Below are 14,150 nucleotides of genomic sequence, written 5' to 3' on the forward strand. Positions count from 1 at the left end.
AGGAAAAAATGCCCAAATCTTGTTTGTGCAAAAGCACAAAAAGAGATCGTGGAGGGGTGGGGGTTGGTTTTCTGTAGGGGGAAGCTACACTACAGAAAATTTTAATAAAAATTAAAAAAAAACATGTTTTCTTCTAAACTGGGTACTGGCAGACAGCTGTCAGTACCCAAGATGGCGCAGATTAAGTTAGAGTGGGAGGGTTATAGAGCTGTTTGGGGGGGATCAGTGAGGTTGGGGGCTAAGGGGGGGATAGTACACAGCAGCATATGTAAATATGCTTTAAAAAAACACAAAAAAACCCAAATATAGCTTTTATTTTAGTACTGGCAGACTTTCTGACAGTACTTAAGATGGCGGGGACAATTGTGGGGTGAGGGAGGGAAGAGAGCTGTTTGGGAGGGATCAGGGGGTCTGATGTTTCAGGTGGGAGGCTGAGCTCTACACTAAATGTGATATTAACCCTGCAAGCTCCCTAATTAACCCTTTCACTGCTAGCCATAATACACGTGTGATGCGCAGCGGCATTTAGCGGCCTTCTAAATACCAAAAAGCAACGCCAAAGCCATATATGTCTGCTATTTCTGAACAAAGGGGATCCCAGAGAAGCATTTACAACCATTTGTGCCATAACTGCATAAGCTGTTTGTAAATGATTTCAGTGAGAAACCTAAAATTGTGAAAAATTTAACGTTTTTTTTAATTTGATTGCATTTGGCGGTGAAATGGTGGCATGAAATACACCAAAATGGGCCTAGATCAATACTTGGGGTTGTCTACTACACTACACTAAAGCTAAAATTAACCCTGCAAGCTCCTTACAAGCTACCTAATTAACCCCTTCACTGCTGGGCATAAAACACGTGTGGTGCGCAGTGGCATTTAGTGGCATTCTAATTACCAAAAAGCAACACCAAAGCCATATAAGTCTGCTATTTCTTAACAAAGGGGATCCCAGAGAAGAATTTACAACCATTTGTGCCATAATTGCACAAGCTGTTTGTAAATAATTTCAGTGAGAAACCAAAAGTTTGTGAAAAAAATTGTTAAAAAGTGAACAATTTTTTTTATTTGATCGCATTTGGTGGTAAAATGGTGGCATGAAATATACCAAAATGGGCCTAGATCAATACTTTGGGTTGTCTACTAAAAAAAAATATATACATGTCAATGGATATTCAGAGATTCCTGAAAGATATCAGTGTTCTAATGTAACTAGCGCTAATTTTGAAAAAAAAAATGGTTTGGAAATAGCAAAGTGCTATTTGTATTTATGGCCCTATAACTTGCAAAAAAAGCAAAGAAGATGTAAAAATTGGGTATTTCTAAACTCAGGACAAAATTTAGAAACTATTTAGCATAGGTGTTTTTTGGTGGTTATAGATGTGTAACAGATTTTGGGGGTCAAAGTTAGAAAAGTGTGTTTTTTTTCAATTTTTTCCTCATATTTTATATATTTTTTTATAGTAAATTATAAGATATGATGAAAATAACGGTATCTTTAGAAAGTCCATTTAATGGCGAGAAAAACGGTATATAATATGTGTGGGTACAGTAAATGAGTAAGAGGAAAATTACAGCTAAACACAAACACCGCAAAAATGTAAAAATAGCCTTGGTCGCAAACGGACAGAAAATGGAAAAGTGCTGTGGTCATTAAGGGGTTAATCTTAAAAATGTGAAAATTCGCAATTTTCAGGGTCAGACTATAGGAAAAGGCTGCAAAACAAGTATATTGCAAAGTTCTATTTTTAATCCACATAATTAAGGTTTATCTTTTCAAACCATCGATAAAGGCCAGCCAAACAGCCAAATCATTTTTGTACTCCCTTTTCTACTCCCTTGAATAAAATGATGTGGGTGCTTGACTCTAGCCATAACTAATGGTAATCTCCTACACAGGATCCTAGCATCTGAATAATTCGACAAGCAAATTTGGCTTACCAAGCAGAGATTTTTATCAGCCATATAGAATTTCAACCATTTTTTTGCTGCTGAATTCAATGATAATTAAAAACAAAAGTGCATTTAACAGAAGTATATTTAAAAAAAAAATATAGCTGTATTTAGCTGTATTAAAACTATAAGAAATAAAACGACCAGCCTTGGACTATTTATGTTTATTATTTTAGTTTTTACACATTGCTTGTTCAATAGTAATTGCATGAATGACTATAAACACTTTATACTACACTGTTTTCCAGAATTGCAATTTGCCTCTGAATGCAATCAGAGTGTGTTTGTTGCAAAATTAAATATAACACTTTTTCTATTCTAACAAGGCAGGATATGTGCAATTGACATGTTGCAGTCAATTTCACTTACATATAATGCACTTTTTTCTCCCATGATTACTAATCATTCACTTATGCCTCAAATTCCTTCATTGCAATTAGAATTAGAAAGATCTCAGATCTGAGACATCTGTATATAATTTTCTAAAACTCCAAACAAACGTGTTTTTTCATTCAATTCACTTTCTATATTATCTCAGTAGTTTAGGAAAGAGTGATATATAGATACATATAAACATATTGCTTGCCACATTGCTTGTTATTGTTTGTTATTGCCATAATCTTGATGAATATAAAAAATAAGATAATTAGGTATAGTCTCTTTATACAATTTAAAAAGCTATGAAAATATTGTTGTAATTACTATTTGAATAAAAAGTTGCCCTTTACAAGATACATTGATTAAATGCTTAAATGGACAGTAAAATTTAACTTTAACGAGTCACAAAGAGAATGCAAATTTTAAACTTTCAAATTTACCTCCATTATCTAAGTTGCTTTGTCCTTTAGGTATCCTTTGTTGAAAAGCATACAGAGGTAGACTGAGGGGCAGCAATGTACTACTGGGAGATAGCTGCTGATTGGTGGCTCCACATATGTGTCTCTTGTCATTGGTTCATCTGATTTGTTCAACTATCTCCCAGTATTGCATTGCTGCTCCATCAACAGAGGACACCAAGAGAATGAAGCAAATTTGAAAATAGAAGTAAACTGGAAAGTTCTTTAAAATTAAGTGCTCTCTCTGAATCATGAAAAAAAATGTGGGGTTTCAAGTCCCTTTAATTCTGATGATAAAATATCACTAATCCAACTCTAAAATGTTTATTCTAGAGTAAACTTAGATTGACATTTAAAATTAAGTTATGTCACCTCTTCTCTTAAACACTGCATGTTTCTGTTATTATTCCACATTGTAGAGATGCAGACGTTTTGTTTCACCATCCACTCTCTACTTATTTGGCATCTTCTAGATTACTTCTTTATCACTTTTGTGCAATCTACTGCTATTTGTTTTGTGCTTCTAGTTGGTTTGTGCTTCTTGACTTTTTGACTCTTGATTGCAAACTTTGGGGGAGATTTATCAAGCAGTCAACGTTGCTTGCTCCGCCCAATGTTTCCGGCTCACCGGAATGAGTTAAGAACCAGTGGTCGTAAGACCCTCCTTAAACTGATCCGCCACCTTTCAGATACAATCGGGATAATTGACACCGCCTGCTAGGGGCTGATTGGTCACGAATGTGCTGGGGGCGGCATTGCACAAGCATTTCACCATTTAGCGATGTCGGGCAGACATGATAATCCGACCCCTTTATCTCTTTTTTTATTTGTCCCTTTCTACTTTTTGTGTATTTTAAATACCTTTTAGTAATATTTTTTTTTTTTCATTTTTAACCAATATATGCAATTTCAAAGCACAAGAAGCCTTTAGAAGCAGAACAGATGTTTGGTTTAATTGTACTCCAATAAAACATAGCTATAGTTACCTTTAGGCCTATAGTTATGGAAATCCATAAAGGAGTTAACATAGGGTCAAATGTAAAACTGATTCTGGAATAGGGCAGGAGAAGAGTTATGAAATCTGACTTGTTCCTAGATATAGCCCTCAGTAAAAAGTAACTTCTTCTATGATCATTTGTTTCCCACATAGTCAATATGAAAAGGGTAACTTTCTAATCCATTAAACAGAAATTTTGAGCAAAAATGGAAAGGTGCTTGCACTATCCATCTCTCTGCCAAAACTAAATACACACAGCCATAAGACCTCTCATTGGAAAGCAATGGGTTGCATGGCCCTCTTTTGCTGCACTTTTTCTCCTGCCAGAAGCCTAGTTTGGACCTATCTATCACTAGTAAATTTATGTCTCTACTCTAACATGCAACTCATATCATATGTTATGGTGAGTCCTGTCTTGTCTCAGACTCATCCAAACTGTTATCCAATGTCTCTACTTTCATTTGTCTTTAAACTTCTGGCACAGCTAATGTTCAACCACCTGGATTGCCATTAGAATGTTAACAGGCAAATGTCAACACTAAAAATAGCGCATTTTAGATCTTCTGCTGTTTCAGTGACATTTATTACAGTTTGTAGTATCATCATGTTTACATTCTCAGAAAGTTTAACAGCTGTATATCTTCTTTAACTCAGTTCAACCAAATCTTTCGGACTGAATATTCAGAAAATTTTGTTCGGATATACATTGCATGAAAAGTACACGAATATCCATGTTTTTTTTTTACAATTTTCATTTGTAGTGAAGTGAATACATGTCTAGTAGTAAGTAAACTTTGCAATATATCTGTGGTATTTATTTTGCCCATTAAACATTCACAGAACTATAAATCTTCAACTGTGAAATGGCTGTATAAATGTATTATTAATTTTTCCCCATTTTCCTGTAATTCAACTCTTAAAGTTGTGGGTCTTTCAAATCAAATTAATGAAAGTGTTTACTGCAGAATACAAAATCTAAACCCTGCTATGCATGTGTCCCTAATTGACTTCAGGGGTGCATTAGATAATATACTACAAAAAGTACAAGTCTTGTTTGCTCCAGTGACAAGTCTGGATTGGATCTTACAAATGAGGCAAATAGTGGGTGGGAGTTTGGCCATTGAAAAGCAATTGCAGCAATCAATCACCTAGATTTAGAGTTCTGCGTTAGCCGTCAAAAGCAGCGTTAAGGGGTCCTAACGCTGCTTTTGGCCGCCCGCTGGTATTTAGAGTCAGGCAGGAAAGGGTCTACCACTCACTTCCCTACCGCGATTCCAGGCTACCGCAGATCCCCTTACGCCACTTGCGTATCCTATCTTTTCAATGGGATCTGCCTAATGCTGGTATTTGGAGTCTTGGGAGAAGTGAACGGTAGAGCCTCTACCGACAAGACTCCTACCGACAAAAAAAAGTCAGTAGTTAAGAGCTTTATGGGTTAACGCGTGAATATAAAGCTCTTAACTACTGTGCTACAAAGTACACTAACACCCATAAACTACCTATGTACCCCTAAACCGAGGCCCCCCCACATCGCCGCCACTCTAATAATTTTTTTAACCCCTAATCTCCCGACCGGACACCGCCGCCACCTACATTATACCTATAAACCCCTAATCTGCTGCCCCTAACATCGCCGACCCCTATATTTTATTTATTAACCCCTAATCTACCCCCCCCAATGTCGCCGCTACCTAACTACACTTATTAACCCCTAATCTGCCGACTGGACCTCGCCGCCACTATAATAAATGTATTAACCCCTAAACCGCCACACTCCCGCCTCGCAAACACTATAATTATTAGTATTAACCCCTAATCTGCCCTCCCTAACATCGCCGCCACCTACCTACAATTATTAACCCCTAATCTCCCGCCCGCACCGTCGCCGCTACTATAATAAAGTTATTAACTCCTAAACCTAACTCTAACCCTAACCCTAACACCCCCCTTAACATAAATATAATTTAAATTAAATGAAATAATATTCCTAAAATTAACTAAATGAATACTATTTAAAACTAAATACTTACCTATAAAATAAACCCTTATATAGCTACAATAAAAATAATAATTACATTGTAGCTATTTTAGGATTTATATTTATTTTACAGGCAACTTTGTATTTATTTTAACTAAATACAATAGCTATTAAATAGTTAATAACTATTTAATAGCTACCTAGTTAAAATAAATAAAAAATTACCTGTAAAATAAATCCTAACCTAAATTACAAATACACCTAACACTACACTATCATTAAATTAATTAAATAAATTACCTACAATTACATAAAATAAAATACAATAAAATAAACTATTCTATAATACAAAAAAATAAAAACACGAAATTACAAAAAATAAAAAAGAATTACAAGCAATTTAAACTAATTACACGTAATCTAAACCCCCTAATAAAATAAAAAAGCCCCCCCCAAATAATAAATTCCCTACCCTATTCTAAAATACAAAAGTAATCAGCTCTTTTAGCAGCCCTTAAAAGGGCTTTTTACGGGGCCTTGCCCCATCAGCTCTTTTACCTGAAAATAAAATACAATACCCCCCCAACATTACAACCCACCACCCACATACCCCTACTCTAACCCACCCAAACCCCCCTTAAAAAAACCTATCACTAACACCCTGAAGATCATCCTACCTTGAGTCGTCTTCACTCAGCCAAGCCAAATTATTCATCCAAGGTGCGCAGAGGAGGTCCTTGATTCGGTTGAAGTCTTCATCCAAGCGGGGCAAGAAGACATCCTCCATCCGGTAGAAGTGTTCATCCAGGCGGCATCTTCAATCTTCATCCATCCGGAGCGGAGCCATCTTCAAAAGAGCCGACGCGGAGCTATCCTCTTCTACCGACGGACTAACGACAAATGAAGGTTCCTTTAAGGGACATCATCCAAGATGGTGCCCCTTCAATTCCGATTGGCTGATAGAATTCTATTAGCCAATCGGAATTAAGGTAGAAAAAAATCTGATTGGCTGATGCAATCAGCCAATCAGATTGAAGTTCAATCCGATTGGCTGATCCAATCAGCCAATCGTATAGAACTCGCATTCTATTGGCTGTTATGATCAGCCAATAGAATGCAAGTTCAATACGATTGGCTGATTGGATCAGCCAATCGGGTTCAACTTCAACTTCAACCTTCATTCGTTGTTAGTCCGTCTGTAGAAGAGGATGGCTCCGCGTCGGCTCCTTTGAAGATGGCTCCGCTCCGGATGGATGAAGATTGAAGATGCCGCCTGGATGAACACTTCTACCGGATGGAGGACCTCTTCTTGCCCCGCTTGGATGAAGACTTCTACCGGATCAAGGACCTCCTCTGCGCACCTTGGATGAAGAATTCAGCTTGGCTGAGTGAAGACGACTCAAGGTAGGATGATCTTCAGGGGGTTAGCGATCGTTTTTTTTTTAAGGGGGGTTTGGGTGGGTTAGAGTAGGGGTATGTGGGTGGTGGGTTGTAATGTTGGGGGGGTATTGTATTTTATTTTCCGGTAAAAGAGCTGATTACTTTGGGGCAAGGCCCCGCAAAAAGCTCTTTTAAGGGCTGGTAAAAGAGCTGTTTACTTTTGTATTATAGAATAGGGTAGGGAATTTATTATTTTGGGGGGCTTGTTTATTTTATTAGGGGGCTTAGATTAGGTGTGATTAGTTTAAACTGCTTGTAATTCTTTTTTATTTTGTAATTTAGTGTTTTTATTTTTTGTATTATAGAATAGTTTATTTTATTGTATTTTATTTTAGGTAATTGTAGGTAATTTATTTAATTAATTTATTGATAGTGTAGTGATAGGTGTATTTGTAACTTAGGTTAGGATTTATTTTACAGGTAATTTTGTATTTATTTTAACTAGGTAGCTATTAAATAGTTATTAACTATTTAATAGCTATTGTACCTAGTTAAAATAAATACAAAGTTGCCTGTAAAATAAATATAAATCCTAAAATAGCTACAATGTAATTATTATTTATATTGTAGCTATATTAGGGTTTATTTTATAGGTAAGTATTTAGTTTTAAATAGGATTTATTTAATTTTATTTAATTTTAAGAATATTATTTTGTTTAATTTAAATTATATTTATGATAGGGGGGTGCTAGGGTTAGGGTTAGAGTTAGGTTTAGGGGTTAATAACTTTATTATAGTAGCGGCGATGGTGCGGGCGGGAGATTAGGGGTTAATAATTGTAGGTAGGTGGCGGCGATGTTAGGGAGGGCAGATTAGGGGTTAATACTATTTATTATAGTGTTTGCTAGGCGGGAGTGCGGTGGTTTAGGGGTTAATACATTTATTATAGTGGTGGCGAGGTCCGGTCGGCAGATTAGGGGTTAATAAGTGTAGGGAAGGTAGCAACGACATTGGGGGGGCAGATTAGGGGTTAATAAATATAATATAGGGGTCGGCGATGTTAGGGGTAGCAGATTAGGGGTTCATAGGGATAATGTAGGTTGCGGCGGTGTACGGAGCGGCAGATTTGGGGTTAATAATAAAATGCAGGTGTCAGCGATAGCGGGGGCGGCAGATTAGGGGTTAATAAGTGTAAGGTTAGGGGTGTTTAGACTCGGGGTTCTTGTTAGGGTATTAGGTGCAGACTTAGAGAGTGTTTCCCCATAGGAAACAATGGGGCTGCGTTAGGAGCTGAACGCTGCTTTTTTGCATGTGTTAGGTTTTTTTTCAGCCCAAATTGCCCCATTGTTTCCTATGGGGATATCGTGCACGAGCACGTTTTTCCAGCTTACCACTACCGTAAGCAACGCTGGTATTGAGGTTTGATGTGGAGCTAAGTTAGGCTCAACGCACCCTTTTTTGAGCCTAACGCAGCCCCTCAGACAACTCTAAATACCAGCGTTGTTGGAAGGGTGAGTTGGGAAAAAAAGCAGCGTTAGCTACGCGGGTCTTTACCGACAAAACTGTAAATCTAGCCGATTGTATATTAATTTATTGCAACACAAAACAGAATTTACAGATGGTAACAAAAAGTATCTCCATTAAAGTCTAAAGAGGTGTTTCATGTTACAACCAGTTTACACAGTTAACAACAGCAATGGGACAAGAACAATGTGTTTATTTACCAGGGGATCAGTGGATCATTGTGACAGTGGTTAATATTAGCAGTATTCATACAATATTATCAGAAAAATGTAAACATTTTAGTAAGTGGCAGAGGTCATAGGCTAAGGCCAAAAACAGTGGAAGAACCTGGGTTGAAATAGAAGATTGTCTGTAGCAATGAAGCTGAAGACTGAAGTGAACAGAATGAATAGGATAACTGGCTGCAATGTACAAAACAAGCTGAAATTGGAAGTATAATTTTGCTATGAATCATGTTGAAATTTTGTTAAGACAATTACTAGGTTGAAAATGAAGAGAAGTTCAGGGATGCACCTCTTGGAAAGCTTGATGGAATCCATGTTGCTTATTTTCTTTGTTGTGGATAGGTAAATTAAACCAACAGTGGCTATGTTATGGGCATACGGATCAGTTATGATGGAAATATTGCTATTGCTATTATAGTTATAAATATATGTATTGTTCCTGGAATTTTATAAAAGACTTTAGATATCCATGAACCCAATTGGAGCTGTTTGTTAAGGGAAAAGGGATTTCAAACCCTTGAAAGGCCACTTAAAAAATAGAAATTTTGGTTTATGAAATTATCCATTAATGTTTTGGGGACAATGCAAAGCCAAGCATTTAGTGGGTTAATGTATTTTTAACTCAGCAATTAATTACTAAAGTTGCTGCTTACTGTAGGGATTTTGGTGCATTGGACCAGACCATATTAACCTGTCCCTAATTGCCAACATTTTAATAAAAAATTGTCTAAATGTTGAAGTTTTTGGAATGTGAGCTAATGCTAAAAGTGGAACCATAAAGTGTTTAAATATTTCAAAGGGACAGAAAACAACTTGAGAATTTTATATGACATGTTTAGTGATGTGTAATGAAACAACTTGGCAATATATTTTCATTATTTATTTTGACCCCTTTTCATGCAATTTAACTTTGAAAATTGAGCAGTTTCTAATTCTCAGAACTTATGTACCCTGCTGACTTTTCAAGGGTAACTTTGTAACATATAGTAGCTGTTCCTAATTGGCTTTATCAGATAACAACAGCAAAACAAAGTACTATATACTGTAGTAACTTTATAACAATAGCTAGACTTGTTGTCTGCAGACTAAAGCCCACATTGGCTCCTCCAAATAAGGCAAATGGTGGGCGGAGTTTGTCTTTTGAAAAAAAAAACTGCAGTAAAAGGGATGATAGCTTGATTTAAAAATGTTAAGACTTGGCTGATATTTTATTCTATAGTTACACAACAGAAATGTCTTGTAATTACAATGGGCCAGATTACGAGTGGAGCTCGTTGGGCTTAGCACTTGTATTACGAATTGAAAGTAAACGCGATCGCTTGAGTATCGAACAAAATATATATAGGCGCTAGTGTAAACCAGATATGAGACCACTTAGAATTAGTGATATACTGAATTAATATACTGAATTAATATAAATGGTAAAAATAGGTATTAAAAACAAAAAATAGAGATATGAATACAAAATTCGGAACACCGTTTAGTAAATGATGTTAAAAATATAAAAGTTAGTAATGAACCCCCATAAAATAATGGCATTCATAGAAATATAACACACCAATATGTGTAAACTACCGGTTCATATTTGCTATAACATATATGACCTGTGGAGTTTTAAAATGAACAATACTGATTTCTGGATTAGAGTCTTTCTTACAGCAGTCCCCTATTGTATTTAAAGAATATCCTTTGTAAAGTTTATATTGAATATCCAGGAAATGCTGACATTCGTACCGCCGGGACCTTTTGCCGGGTGCTGCTCCTCTAACTGATGTCTCCTTACTTAAGGAAAAAGCTGAACAATCTGTGCAAAGAAATAACAAAAGCGCAAACTCCGACTCAAGTGTGTTTTTTTTAAATACACAATAAGTGCTAATACAAATGCACTTACTAGAGTTAAAATGATAATACACCTGTAAAATCATCAAGTCCAATGAGTTCCTTGCGAATGATCCAGGCCCTTTCACAGTTCTGTGATCCCTGCTATGAAATCACTGATCTTGACAGAATCACCATGGGCTATTTATCACCGCAATCGAGATCAGGACTAAAAGCTCCTCAGCGTGTTTCCCCCGACGCCGGTCGGGCTTTCTCAAGAGATTGAATTGAATGACAGCTTTGGCATACGTGGGCTTTTTTATAATAAAAGAACCGCCCCCTGGCATGTTTATGTTCCCGTTTGACCAATCATTCAAGGTAGATTGATAGCATTGCCGTAGCTGTTAGACAATGTTTCTGCTGATACAGATTTGATATATATTAACAATTTTTAAAAAATATAAGTTACATCATTTGCCATACAATCTTTCACATATACATATTAAAATACCTACTTAGCTAAAAATTACATCGGCAGAACCCATATCAATAATATAGTGTTTTAAATGTATATACAATATCACTGCTAAACAACCTTATATCAATGTACTCGTTAGAAATATTTATAACAATTACCATATGCTAACATTAATACTATACAATAGTAGAGGATATGAAATGTATTTACCTCTGTTTATAGTTACCCCAAAGCATTATTACATATATGCCTGTATGTCTATATCGACATTTAAGCCTTTTGGTTCAGAGCTGTCTAATTTAAAAATCCAATACGTTTCCTGTTTTCTTAACTTTAAAAGCCTATTTTGTACTGAGGGAGCATTCCACCAATTACCTGTATTTTTAAAGAGCTAGGATCACAATTATGAACCTCTAAATAATGCTTAGATACACTGTTTTAACCATTTTATTTTGATATTATATAAGTGCTCACTAAAATGTCTTCTTATTTTTCTTTTTGTACACCCTACATACTTTAAACCACATACGCAAGTTAAGAGATAGACCACAAATATTGCATCATAATTGTTTATATATTTAATTAAAAAAATTTGAGAATTATCTGAATTACTGAAAATTGTAGAAAAATCAATATGTGTGCACATATTGCACCTTGTTTTTCCACACCTTTTTGTGCCCTTAATTTTAGAGAGACAATTGATATTTTCTAATCTGATAGAACTATCTTTTAATTTACTTGGGGCCAAAATGTTTTTTAAATTTCTTCCCTTTTTGTAAATTATACATGGACGATCTCCTAGGGTTGAACTTAAAATGGGATCCGCTTTTAAAATTGCCCAATGCTTGTTTAGAGTCTTTTGTATCAGACTAGAGCCTTCATTGAAGGTAGTGACAAATCTAGCTTCTCTAATAGTATTAGTTTTGACTTTATTGGGTTTATTTGTGTTTTTATATTCCAATAGTTCTGTTCTATCTTTATTAAGAGCTTTTAATTTGGCTGTCTTTAGTAAATTGCTGTCATATCCTTTCCCTAGGAATTTATTTTCTAGGATAGTTGATTCACTTTTAGTCCCTTATGTTACTACAATTTCTTCTGAGTCTCAGATATTGACTATATGGCACATTTTGTATCCAATTTCTTTTATGACCACTTTTAGCATTTATAAAACTATTTTTCTCGGTGCGTTTTCTATTATTTTTAATCAAACTTGCTTATGTTCATCCATAAATAATAATAGATCTAAAAATTCGATTTGATCTTGAGAATGTTTATCTGTAAATTTAAGGTTAAAATTATTATTGTTCATATACTCATAGAACCCCCTTATACTTTCTAGTGTGCCTCTCCAGACGATAATTATATCGTCTCTATAGCGATTATAATACAGAATATTCTCGCTAAATGAATCCATTAAGCGAGAATATTCTGTATTATAATCACTATAATAATATGAGCGCAACCCGTCGTGTGCATAAAGCTTACATCTAACGTAATTAATGCTTGAGTGGTAAAGTTAATTAAGGCTCCATTTGTAATCTGGCCCAATGTGTTTAGTGTCCCTTTAAAAAAAGAAAGGCTGGGGGCGGAGCCAACTGCCATAGAGGACAGACATGTTTTAGGAGAGCTCCTGAAACCTATTTACTAATGCCTTTATGTTAACAGCTCTACAAATCTCTATATCCTTTCTATCAAGCCTGTAAAATGGAGGAAACTACTATATACTTTGCTTCTATTCTAAGGGACCTCCTAGACAAAGCAGACACTCATTTTAGCAGCATAAGATCCGACATTGAGGTGCTGCGAGGCCAAGATGGCGCTGCTCGCTTATTCAGATATGATACCCACGTGGCGGACCGATCGGAAAATCCTGCTATCTACACAATACCCATCTGAGCCACCACAAGCAAAGCAGCCCAGACGGGATCCGACTATAGTGGTGTCTGGTGATGGGAGCGGTGATCTGACACCTGCAAGCTCAGCTGTTCTGGCCCAAGTAAAGTCCGCTGTGCCGAGGCCAGAGGGATTCCTCAAGATTACAAGTATGCAGCGCTTACTGAGGCTGCCTCGGGGCCCCAAGCCGCACCTTCCAACTACTAAAGAGCGATACCTACCGCTAGCCCTGCCGGCGACCATAGGAACAACAGTCAGGCCTCCGGGTAGGAGGCAGAGATTCCACGGACTCTGTGTGTTACGAGGGGGCCTCGGAGTGGGACGCAGGGGACCCATCCATAAAGCTTCTCAGGCGGGCATTAGAAGTATCAGTGCTTGGAGACACGATGCCCCTGGTCCTTTTTTTGCATGCACTCTCTGGGAGCAGGTTTGGCCCTCAGCTTTCATGCTTCAAACCACGACTGGGCATAGGTTAAAACTGGGACAAACCGGAGGGCTATACTTGAAATTATGCAAACGCTCTCCTGATCTGCCCTGGTCAGTCACCTAATTTACCAAATTCGTCCTGGATGTGAGTTATGAACTACAATTTAGGCCAAGTAGACTACAGAATGTTCATCGGAATCCTTTCAGGACTGCAGTAATTAGCAGAGGCTATATACTTTTACACACCTCCATAATTTACATAAGGTGTTTTTTCTGACACTTAAATGTTTCACTGAACTAGCTGTGAATATGTGGGCCTGGGTTGTAGTTTTACTACTGCTCCTTGCTCCTTCATTTTATTCTAATCTCAATGCGTGGCCCTTGTATTGCCTAGCCACAGGCAATTTACTTTTTACTCATACTGGCTAAGGTTTGTTGCTTAATCTACTTTTTTATTGCAATCGCTGTAAGAAGGGCAACATATATTAATGCCTTTATCATGGGCTGAGTCTCAATCTTCCATATATCTACTTTATATATTGGTGATTGACATGTATTTAGCTTCTGTTATATGAATACATTCACCTCAATCCTCTTTTACTCCTGCAGCGTTACTAATTTAACTCTCAGTATTAAGCACTTG

This window comes from Bombina bombina, chromosome 3, assembly GCF_027579735.1.
Source record: "Bombina bombina isolate aBomBom1 chromosome 3, aBomBom1.pri, whole genome shotgun sequence".
Taxonomy (NCBI): Eukaryota; Metazoa; Chordata; class Amphibia; order Anura; family Bombinatoridae; genus Bombina; species Bombina bombina.